Raw genomic sequence first — 12,861 nt, forward strand, 5'->3', positions numbered from 1 at the left:
TGAATATTCATTGTAAGTAAGCAGGATTACATGCAAGGAAATTCCTGATTCTAACATTAATCTTTCATCTTTCCCCACATTGCTGTGGATTTTGACAAACTGCCTAGTAAAAACTGGTTAGATAATTTCTCTCTTTATTACAGGAATTCCCTATGCTTCTTCAACTGTATATCCACAGAGATCTACATTTTCACACATTCAAACTTCCCAGAAAAATAACCCACTTCAACTACTTTATATGCAATTTCTGTCTCACCAATATACCACCCAACACTCTTGCCTCACTACAGAGCACACTCCTGATGATACTGATCCTTTTTCAGAAGCAAGCAGGAGCAGCAATTTTTGGCACATGATCTCTTACTCAGACCCATCTGTACCACTCTACCTACCAACTGGATGGTGACAAAAGACAAACATTAAAAAGAAACGAGATAGGTGGCGAAAAAGCCATAGGCAATAGTTAAGAAAGATCTTTTTCATTTGCATGCATCTGACCTCACTGCTATTCACAACTGATTTACATCAAGTGCCATGGTCAACCCTTAATTCACAGCGAAAACCACTGGTAATTTCACTCCATTAATATTGACACTTGAACTCTGCAGCTACAGTGGATTACTATTAATAATTATTTATCACCAGCCATTTGCACAGAGCATGCTGCCCAATGCTGGGAGTCAGGTGAATCTCCAACAGCACTTCACAAGCTGTCCACCTCTGCAGCCATGCAATGAACCACTTTACCTAGCCTCTCTCACACCACTGACACTTGTGCTACCATCAGTGCACTGTGTTTTCACACGTACAACTCACACTTCCTTCATGCTTCTGGGTAGGGTAGGAAGCTGCAGCAGACTAATAATATTCCTTCTTTGATGAAAAATACCAGGGGAGGTGAGAAAAGCTAGATGGTAACAGTAAATGTCAAGACTGTAAATATGCAGGTGCAAAATATTTAATTGGTCTAGGTTTCTGGTTCAGAAAGACATCTAGAAGTCCAGCTCCTCTCAGATGTCTAACTAGCAAAATTCTACTTTCCCCCTATTTTTACAGATGGAGGTACTGAAGTTTTATGTAAGGTACAAAGTCCTTAACATTCCCCTCCAGCAGTGAGCAGAGTTGAAAATTTAAATTCATACATGTACGGATGCGTTAGGCTAAATTAAGGCCACGGCACTCAATTCCTTTCAAGGTCAACATGCACCATGAAGCACTTCCAATCTACCACTGCACAAGGCAGCTATGAGCAATGCAGCCCTGGGTGACTAATAAAGTAATGAAGTGACAGTGCAGGTGAGTGTGGGGTTTGTACCAAATCAGATCTCACAGCTCCCAGGTATAGTTACTCAGGTCAGACCAGACTGGCAGTGTCCCACGCAGCTCTCCACACCTCACAGGTGGAAAAAGTGAACCAGATCCCTTCACACCCACAAACCGGCACAAACTGGCTCTCCCTTGCCAGAGACTGCTGCTGCACTTTGCCAGACTACACTCACCCAACTGACTTGGTCATTTCTAAATGACTACAGTTAAGTGTGCAGAATTACTGCCTAGTCTCAGCACCTTCTTGCTTCATTTTAGCTTGATTTGTCCCCCAAAAATGGGCAACTCAGAAATGCTGACAGGAATAGCCTAGTAAAACAAAAAGGAAAAAAATCAGAGCCTCTGGCACTAATGTGATGCCTGGGAGAATGAAATTCCCAGTTCCAAAGGTCATTATTTTTTCTCATTCCATTCTCACATTTTTTCCCAGATGGAGAAAATCCTCAACCACAGGCTCATAAAACAATAAGCTTCCACTTGGTTTTAACATATTTTCTTACACAAACTTTAGGCAAATATAGGATTATTTCCCCATAACAGCACATTTTCTTCCTTTGATGCTAAATACATTGAACAGAATTTAACCATTTTCTGTGAAAAAGTATCCTTTCCCAGTAGAGAAGTTCAGCACATCTTCATTATTTCAGTTTTCACATGACACTACAAAAATTGAGCAAGTTGGTGTCATTGCACCTGGTTTCTAAAGCTTCAAGGAAGAGTAATCAGTTTATCTGAAAGTGCTTGATTTTTAGAAGATCACAGAGGCTTGCAGTGTCACCATCACTATTGTGTGATATATTCACAAACCTGAACCAAAGAAAACTTCAACCTGTTCAAGATTTTGCTTTTAAAAGCTATTTTAAAATAGCTTTTAGCATGGACTTACTAACAGTTGCTTCTGTCATGAAAATTTTCAAAATGCAATTAAAAAAAAAAAAAAGGAAAAATAATTAAAAATTGCATGTCAACATTTTTTATCTCTTACTCTATTTGTAAGAGTTCCTCACTGTTACAACTCTGGTAAGAAAAATCTAAATGAAGAAATGGAATGGATTTGTACAGAAACACTCTTTGAATGGTACTGAGAAACAAAATCCTGGTAACAGTGACATACTATCAAAGCATATGTTTAATTCAGAAGAAAAAAAAAAAGAAACTAAAAAAAAATTGACTAGTCATCCTATACTTAGGTCTATGGCTGCATACCCAGTATTTAGCAATTGTACCCTTGTATACATTTCTTTCCCTCTTAGCATATACTCTTTAGCTATGGAAACAGCCTTTTCAACTCCTGTCCAGTGGCATGAGAAAACCCACAATCATAGAGATAAAAACAATCCCATTAGTCTTTAGTTTAGAAAGTTTGCTAGACCTCCATCATTAAATTCATTAAATATAAGATATAAATTATTTAGAAATAATGAGACATGTTTCTTGATAGAGTGCTCAGGAAGGAGGCTCCTTAGAGTCATAATGGTTGATAGTGGTTGCAATTAGAAACTAAAATTGCAGTCTACAGGAAATTAAAACTTTCTGAATTTTATTTTTCTTCTGAATCTGAAAGAAAAAACTCATTTTTTCTTGAAATCTAAATTGACTCCCTTTGGGCTTTTAAAAAAGTTCTGCTTTGATTAAATATAGAATTTTTTCCTATATGTTTTTCTTACTGTAAAATACAATGAAAAATATATTGCAAATGAAAAATGTTGAGGCAAATAAGGAACAGACTTACTGACATTTGCTTTACAATTTCTTTACATCCAATTGTACTGAAAATGGCATGTGTTTCAGTTAAACAGCATATTTCAACAGGAAAATGTCTTTTCAGGTAATTTTTCCAGAGCCTCAGTTCCTTTCATGGACACATTTTGGATGACAAGGAAAGAAATTTACTGCAAGTTTGAAAAAGTGGAGGCTAAATTCTGTCTTCTTGCCTCTCTCTGCTTTTTCACAGGAGGGGAACTGCTTCAAAATCACTGTGTTTTTAAAAGCCAGAATTAACTCTTACTCCACCATACCTCAGGCAGTGAAATCTGCTTTCTATCACTCTTTGTCTTGTGATTGGATTCTCTCATGTTGTTTAGGTTTAGATAGACAGGTATCTGCCAGGGAAGGTTGGAGTTTCTCTTGAAATGTAAGCCACTCCCCCTTTTTCCAAATTATTATAAATTTGCAATTAAAAGGCTGTCAGGCAAAGATTTTGGGAATAGGTATAGCAGTTCTTTACTAGGGATATAAAAATACAGATGTTGTAGTACAGGAGAATAAGCAAGCAAACAAACAAACAAGAAATCCTAGAAAACCCTGACAGAGTCAGAAATACAACCTGACACCCTGTTGGTCAGGGTGTTGGAAGCAGTCCAAAGTAAGCCCTCCTGGAGTGGCAGATGTGGTTCTGTTGGAGTAGAGATGGTCTCGTTGAAGAAAAAGGGTCCAGTAATGGTGAGATGGGTCCGATCTTCCTCCAGGGATCTGGTGGAAAACTGGATAGCTGGTGGCACTGTGGCTCTTTTTTATCTAGGTTAAGATGGTTTGGCTCCTCCTCCCTGTGTGGAGCATCTTGCAATAGTATGATGTAATGTGTCCTGTCATTGGTGAGCTTTTAATGGTCCATTAGCAGAAGATATCCTTATGGGGGTAGTGGAACAATGAAGAGAGATAAGTAACACTCCACCATCTGATAAGCGACACTGACCCATTTGGGCAAAGATAAGCAATTCTGCTCCACCCAGTTTCAACAGATGGAATAGAATAACATGTTCTTTACAAAACCCAAGACACATTTGTAAGGAGGTGAAAACTGACCAAAGAGTTTCCTGATGTTTTCTTTTCTGTAGCATGTACAGAGAGAAAAACTCTCTAGTATACAATACAAAACAGGGAACATTGCAAGCTTTCCCTCAGTGGAAATAGTAATTGAGTCTCTTTCCTGAATATAGTCTTCTATTTCCCTAAAATATTTGGGAAATTTTAATCTTTTGGACCTCTAGTGCTCTGTCATATTTGACTAAAAGTGCTCTGACACCATTAGGCAGGCACACAGATAGAGCTGTAGAGTGTAAAAGCATAATCTCTTTCGAACACAAAATGAAAATTGTAATAGCTGCCTGTATGTGGCATTGTTGAAAGATCCTCGCACTCTTTTGCAGCCACACTCAGGCAAGGAACTGTCTATGTTATGAGACAATTAGCAATCTGATGAGCGATTTACATATGAAAAGTGCTACATAAATCCCAACATCGTTATAGTTAAGAGCAGAGTAATAATTACAATGAAGATTGCCTGCATAGTTCCATTCCCAAATCGGGGGATTAATATTTTTCCCCCAAACACTTGCAACTCTGCCTAGTCTGATCCTACCCTTTTTCCTCTGTGAAGTACACTTTTGCAAGACTGATTTAATGCATTTGTCCCCTGCTGCCTGCTTTGTTCTGGTCTTGTGAAAGACTCAATTAAAAGAATTCAGCTGCTGTTGGAAGAGTTTGCTGTGGTGGGTGCAGCAGAGCGCTACACATTGGGCTTTAAGAAGAGCTTTTGCTTTTGCTGACAATAAAAAATGAGAAGAGAATAAACATAGCTATTGTCAAATATTACCTACAGCCTGCCTTTCCAAAATAATATCTTCTAATCTGTTTTCAGAGGGCAAAGTATTCTTCCCTATACAAACGTAATTTGCATTGCAAGCATAACAGGAAATGAAATAACCTTAAAATACAAATCAGGAATACATCCAGTATGCAAATCAACTCAATTATGAGCTGCAATAATGAGGAACAGGCAAATTAGTATAATTTCAAACTACCTTTTAATACTTTCTGCGTTCTCTTAGCATCAACAGATAAACAGGGCTAAGGATCTCCCTAACTGCAAAATACAGCACCACAGTCAGTATATACATGTGACTCATATGAGTTAAAAATAGCAAATAGTCACTACATACACCATTTAACTCTCTGAGGCCATCTGATTCTCACTCTTGTGTAAACTGGAATTTAACCTAGCCATGTAGAGGTAATTGGCCTTACAGAGATGTAAAACTTGTGGAAGCAACATCCTCACCAAACCCACACCACTAGTTAATGGGGTTCACAATTTAACACTGAAGCTACCAAAACTCAGTAATTTTGTTAAACCAAACAGAGAGGTCATCATTAAAGACTTCAAACCATGTTTTAAGTCTTTAATCCGGCACTTGAGTCTTTTGCATTGCCACACAAAATTTAGGCTACAGATTCATTCAATTCCTGTCATGTACATGAGATGAGGTACCATGCACCAGCAACTGGTTATCATCTGATCACACGGAGCTTTTAGCTCTAGCAAGTCAAGGGTCCCCCTGCTTCTGCCCAGGTAGGGCCAGACTGCCCCAGCTTTCTTTCGCTTGGTTGTTGAGAATCAGGGCATGTACAGATCGTTTCTGTGGAGTAGATGATGCATGACAAGGTCTTACCCTGTGCCCACCAAGTCATGTGTCACAGTACTTAACTAATGTCAATGCCAGCTGTTGGTATGAAGGATGTCCTTGCTGGGAAAACTTAGGAAAAGATGCTGTTTTGCTGCTCACCTGCATTATTTGAAGCTTTACCCAGAAACAGTGGGCTGTGGAGATGGAGGTGTGCAAGCTGCTCGAGAATTAGACTGCTCTCTAAATTCTCAGTTTAGAGTCAGTTCTTGAACCAGACTCTCACCCTAGGAACGATTTGGAGCTCATGTTACTGAGAAAGTGTTTGCATTTTTTTGTGATCCCTCCTTTTCCAGGAACACTTCCTTAGTTTACAGACAAAACACACATTATTATCACTCAGACCCTCCCTTACTGATTTTGTCCATCGTTAGGAAGCCAGCTCAGAGTTCTGGCATTGCTTAGCACACAGACAAAGTGCTACAAGAAAGAACAGTGTCACATTTAGGACACTTCAGTATAATGAGTCTTGTAAGAGGGGCACTGGGCATCCCTCAGGCAGACAGTCTGTCAGATCTATTCTTGGTTCTTGTGAAGTCCCTCACTGGTAGCTGAGATTCAGCTGCAAAATGATGCTGAGGTATTAAGGCTGGCCAACAGATCAGTTTTCCATCAGCACAGAATGAAAATCATACTTTGTTAAGGCCCCATCTACAAAGTACAGTGCAAGCATAGAGGTCAACACAATAAATATACTGCTTTTAGATTTGCAAATAGACTAAATAGCACACAATGTGTTTAGGCAGGGTGATGTTTGATACTCAGTTCTAAAGCCAGTTTTAGACATCTTAAGGAAACCGTGCATTTGATTAACTCATTCTTAGAATTTAAATGGAGGCAGACTGAGAATGTCAACTGTATTTTTTAATGAAAGGGCAAAACATGCATAGAGCTACTATTCTATCCTTCCACCTACTCTAATTAGGAAAGAAAAAAAAAAGAAAAGGAAGAAAAGGAAGAAAAGGAAGAAAAGGAAGAAAAGGAAGAAAAGGAAGAAAAAGAAAAAGAGCTAGTTATCCCCTTGCCTAAAAACTTTCCTTATCATGGGAAAAGCAAAGGAAGAGATAACTTTCAGACAATGGTGAACTTTAATTATGAATCTCCAAGGTTATAATTATTACTATTCTACTGCTCATTTTTAATTATTTTGAGTAAACCTATTAATTTTTATCTTTTTCATATCAGAACTTTTCATTGCAGGTTTTAATGTGAAGTAATATGTGTCAACCTGAAGTTTAACATCTCACACTAAGGACAGATAACACTGGCACTGTTCATTTGAAGTGTCTTAAGTGGTTTACAAGGTTTAATATAGAGAAGATTGTGAAAATACCAAGTTTAAACACCCAAGGGACCTTGGGGAAGAACCAAGAACTGTGACCTTTTGGATGTCTGACTTTGCAGACACAATTCTTTCAGTGGTTTTCTTTCTCTTTCACGCGTTTGCATTTTGGTTGTTTGGGGTTTTGGGGTTTTTTTGTCTACTTCTGTCTGAAATTTTAATTAAGACAAGCTTCCCAAACACTACTGCTTGGACTTGGTAGCAGAGACTTCTGAGAACTCCTCTGATATCTCACAGCAATAGCTTGAAAACATGTCACTTGAAAACTTGTTTCTACAATGTCCTACAGCCAACTGCAGCTATTCAAAACTCCTTTATAGATATGATGACCATCAGTAACTTTATATTCTATTGCTTGGTGTCTGTGCTTTTCTCAGGGCTGGCAGGAAGTATTGTTCAACAGTTCTGGGCAAGTTAGTTTTACTTCTCTATTTTAATGTTTTATTATGAGTTTTGCCTATGCATCTAAGCTCAGCCCCCAAGTCTTGCTGTCTGACTCCCCCACAGATCTTTGTTGCCTCATGTTTTTAAAAAGTTCTTATTTTATCTCCTTAGCTAGAAAACATGTCTGCAAGCATCATAGTTAACCTAGAAAAGCTACAGAAAAGAGAGCAGTAAAGCTATGGATTAATTATTGAAGCGATTGCTTTCTTGACCCGTTTTCCCAGGTGCCTCCAACCTCCTTTCAATCAACTGAATGTTCTTTCTGGGCACTGAGAACCCCTCAGCCACCTGGGAAGTGCAGCTAGCTTCTACAACCGCCAAGTAACTTGCAGGAGCTGCAAGTAAATCTCCTGAGGCTGGCCTCTCCACTCCATAGTCAACATGCCAACCAGGAACTTTGTCCTGAGTGTTTTCTTACTCAGGCCAAACACTGGAAACTCAGGGTTGCAGATATGCTCTGACTGCTTCCAGCGATGACACCCCTAATGGACTAAGCTTGAAATATGCTTGTCAAGGCAAGAATGAAACTCCTAGCAAGTTTGGGGGATATAAATACGCAAACACAGGGCATTTGGAACAAATCTCATAGGTACCACCTCAGAAAGATTAGTTTTTTCTACCTGTCCGAGGAAATTAAATGCCAATGAGGATATGAGACCACATGGAATAGAAGCCATGGCAAATCTCAATACATTTATTTCTCACTGATAAATTGGATAGTCATCATGTAATTGGCATTTTGGTGCATTTTATTGAAAAGTGGATTACACGGGGTGCTAAGCAACAATGCCTATCTCTTTTTTTGTACCTAAGCTTCACTGAAACCCACTTAGCTTGAGTACAATTTTAAGTGCCTTACTACCCAGAACAAGAATGTTTAGCACTACTTTCTTTTATAGATGCAAATTTAAACTTGTCTGCTATTTATGGATCATCTCTCTCAGCTTGGCAATGACTGACAAGAAAGTGATAAAATGAGGAAATGCAACTTGACATCTATTCAGTATAAATACTTTGTAAAGCTACAGCTTCACAATTTCCTTTCTTTGGGTAAGTAAGTTGAAATATTGTAAGCAATGATAGTGGATGACTGGAAACAGAATCCCTCAACGTCCAGTAGACTGCAAGATACCACAAGTAATGACATATTATCTTTTCAATAGCCTCCATCTATTTTCAGACAATTCTGCTCATGCTGGCCTAATGGCAGCTTACTAAAAAGTAATGAAATATACTCAACATCTGTGCAAGCAATACAACTTCCACAGAGTTGTATATCTACAAATAAACCAAAAATACAAATGCGCACATTAAACTAAGCCAAGTTTTTGTGCAGATTGGCCTCTGATCTATGGATGTTAGTGAGGTTTAAATTTTAGTCATACATGCTCACCCTTAAGAACAAGAGATTTTAAATTTCTAGCACAGTGGGTTACAATGCAACAAGAACTGCCTTTCACAAAGTATGGTTCTCCATAGAAATGCTTGGATTCACAAGGCAAGACTTGTGTCTTAATAGTTCCTGAAACAGCTGAGGATTTTCCCCAAAATGCTGGTTATTGAGGAAGGTCAGACTATACTCAAAGAACCTTGATTTCTGTTCAATTTTGAATTTTTGTAAAATGCTGTATCCCTTTTGCTGAACTCCTGTAGGTGGTAGTGTTGGTATAATACCTTACGAAAAATTATTGAGGCCTCTTGGGACACTGCCCAACCCTCCAGAAGACTTCACTCTAAGGCATGTTGGCTTACTGTCAGGTTATGCTTCCTCTAAGGATGGTATTTCTTGTTCTTAGGATCTATAAACAAATAATTAAATTACTTTATAACCATATTTTCTCAAGAAATAGTGACGCCTGTGGTGTCAGAACAGGTACAGAGGGGAATCCAAACAGAATCTATAACCCATTGATGCTGTTATTCTTGATGTTTAGCTTACATTTCTTAACATATCGAACAAATAATGCTGCTGCTTTTTCTACCTTAATCCTCTACATTTGGCTGAACAAAGAAAAAAAAATACCCACAAGAAGTAATGTCATCTAGATTTGCTACAGCTTTTTGATATAAATTTTTAAAAATCCCAAGATTTTCAACTTTAAAAAATTTGGGGGTTTTTTGGAGAAGAGAAAAACAAAAATTTAGGGCTTTACTCAAAAGCAGATACAATGCGTTTTGATCAAAAAGATAATTCACAAATGTATAGTTTTGTTCTTTGCTCATACAACTCCAGGTACTGGATGTTGAATCAAACAGAGAAGAAATGCTTTCCTGTAGAAATGCAGTTTCTCTTTGTTATTCTGCCATAAAACTCCTTGGTAGTTATTGTAGGTATGTCAAATAAAACTAAGCATCAAGTCTGGGTCATATAAACAATAAAAGAGGTTCTTCCAAAGGGTACATAACAACTGGTGATTCAAACAACTGCCCTCCAAATGGAAAAGGGCTTTAAAATTCCTTATCCACTTACCAAGAGAGGGCTAACAAGAGAACATCTCTGATAATAAACCAACCTCAAAAAGCTCTCTTGAAACATTAACAGGGTTGGTCAGAGACACTGGCATGAGAACAAATGAAGCTGTGTCTGAGGAAGATTTTGGAGGGCAGCAGTCCAGCAGATCAAGCATCAGCACCTCTGGCTGAGAGGCGGCCTTGCTGTGAGGATCCCAGCTCAGCTCAGCTCAGCACAGCACAGGTCACTCTCTTGCTCCTGTCATGCCCACTGACTCTCCAGGGCAGCAGCACTAAAACAAATGCCATTTCACGGCTGCTCTGGATTTGTCTACCTTCAGTGAACCCAGCAAGGGCTGCAGACCACTCTTCCTTTACTTGAATGATACTTGCTGCTTGCTCTTCTTACTAGTGCAAGTAATAGTGGCTGCTGCATCTCAACAATTAGTTGTTTCTGCTAAGTTTTGTTTGAATTTAGCAGGAAAGTAGATTTCAGTTGCCCCCGCCGCCCCTTCATCTCTCCCACTTCCCCATCCTTTTGGGCAAATTCATTTGAACTGTTAAATGTCAAACACAGTAAGAAGAATAAGGCAGTTCCACTGAGTGGCAGAATTAATCGAATGTCTTAGTTTCACAAGATTAGGCTGGCAAGTCTCTGTTAAAAAACCCACACAGTAAATTTAGAGCTCCTCTTTACCAATGAAATCAGGTGTTTGACAACATAGTATCTGTGCCAGAATAACCCAAGAGTAAAGAACTGCCCTCAGATACATTCCTTGAGATTTGAAGACTCACAGTACAAAAATGAAGACAAAGATGAATAACTACAGGAAGCTATAAATCATTATTTTATACATCATTATTTCAGGAAGTTTTAAGCAACTGCTAGACATCCAAAACTCTGCATCACACAGAAAAGGACTGCAGAGTTCATCCCTACAGCTCATGTATGGTTTTGAGAAATCCAGTCCTTGCATGTTACTTGACAGAGTAAAGCACAAAGACTACAAATCTGGAAGCAAAGTGAGTTTAAATGTTAGAATTAGGCACATATCTCTGCTTGCCTGCCTCTCCACATAAAGTCCAGTGTTGAGGGTTTTTTCAACTTGTGCATACATTATTAGAAGCAAGGCTAGCACTCCCCTTGCTTTGAAGTGCCTAATTCCTCCTTTTAATATGAGGCTATGGCATACAAAACTTTACCGTTTTTAATCCATAGTTCAGCCCTGATTGGTGATAATTCGAAATTATCTTTTTCTGACAGAGGTTTTCACAGTGAGTGTAAAATAACTTGGTCTAGTGCTTAGAGACCTGACACAGACATCACAAATGGTACTCCTCCTCTGAGCCATCTGAGCCATGGGGTCCTAACTACCCTTCTGCATTACTGGCATAACTTCTCCACCGGAAGCAGAAAAGAGCAGTAAGAGAAATGTTATTTTGTGCTTACCCTGAAGGTTATTGATATAGAAAGCCCTAAGTTCAAATCTACAAAATGGAGTCTCCTGAGGTGAATTGCTATTAAGTAAATACTACCAAGCCTCTGCTGGAAAAGTGAGACTTGGATGGCCATTCCTTGAGATACTTGTAATGAATTCCTTTCACCCTAGATTGATGTACTGCCTAGCAAGGATTATAAAACACATGGTTGTCACTATTGGTACTGAACTCCTGTGCTTCCAAGACTTTCTGGGAAGTTTTAGGCTATCCACTACAAAAAAAAACCATTCAGCAATACCTCTTTCATAACCTTAGTCTTCTAAAGAAACAAATTAAATGATGGTTCAAATATAAGCCAAACAAATCACTTGAAATCTGAATTAAAGAATATCATGCTTTGATCACCAAAGCCGTTAGACAGTTAACAATATCCTTCTGTCTCATTGAGTTTTTCCCTATTTTAAAAAGCAAAAGACTGTGTGAAACACAAGGAATGGCAGAATAGCAGGAAAAAAATATCCACAGATATTGTCATGCATTCCCAGTTGTAATTTGTTCTGGCCTCCTTCATTTCCCTCTTGCTATTTTTCCAGGAACTTGAAGATGACTGGTTACTATGCATGGAAACACTGAGCTTCTGTTATTTGCAGTCACAGACTGTGTGCAGAAAGAAGATGTGCCTAAGGAAGGCAATGTGCTAACAATCTCAGAAAACATACATTCAGGTAAGGAAGAGGCTCAGCCTAGTGTTAGGCAAACTACTGGTAGTGTTTGTTAGGTTAAACTACAGAGTGGATTACTACAAGATTTATTGACCAAACAATCCATCCTTATAGATTTGCCGGTACAAGAAACAAATTGCTTTTACAAATTGAGCACATACCTATTAGTAGGATCGCTTACTCAGAATTAAATTGGGGAGTGGATGCAAGTTAAAAAACAACAAAACACAGCATAACTGTAACCACCTAGGAAGAAAATGTTTCCAGCAGGCAATTTTCATAACTGATTTCTCAGTTGCTAAACAAGTGGTGCACACTTCATGCATATTCATTCAGCCACCAATGCATTGCATGACAAATATAATCAAGTCTCGGAAAGAGAGAATGCAAGAGTTGAAAGAATTAAGGCAACTAGTAGAGGAAAGCAAATCACTTTTTTCTCTGGTCTGCTGGTTTGAAACCAATCTGTATTAGTAGACATGAAGCTGTAAAATTCCAGTATCTGACTGTGAGCTGGTCCATGGGAAATCAGCTGGCAGACTTCTTCCTGTCCTACTAAATGCCAAAGCCAGGGAATGCCTGTACATTGCTGACTCCTGAGCTCCTAGAAAGCATGGATGCAACACTTAGAGTCAGCACAGCAAAATATAAGCATCCACAGCTACTGCCTATT

General features: G+C 38.7%; 1 long non-coding RNA gene across 1 annotated transcript in view; it reads right to left on the bottom strand.

The window, feature by feature from the left end:
* The window catches only part of LOC136285828 (uncharacterized), an 87,530-nt gene that overhangs the window by 73,729 nt on the left and 940 nt on the right, over positions 1-12,861 (bottom strand). The window lies entirely within an intron of this gene.

Source organism: Chamaea fasciata, unplaced genomic scaffold (genome assembly GCF_029207755.1).
Source record: "Chamaea fasciata isolate MVZ Bird 193981 ecotype frontalis unplaced genomic scaffold, bChaFas1.0.hap1 SCAF_2, whole genome shotgun sequence".
NCBI classification, from domain to species: domain Eukaryota; kingdom Metazoa; phylum Chordata; class Aves; order Passeriformes; family Sylviidae; genus Chamaea; species Chamaea fasciata.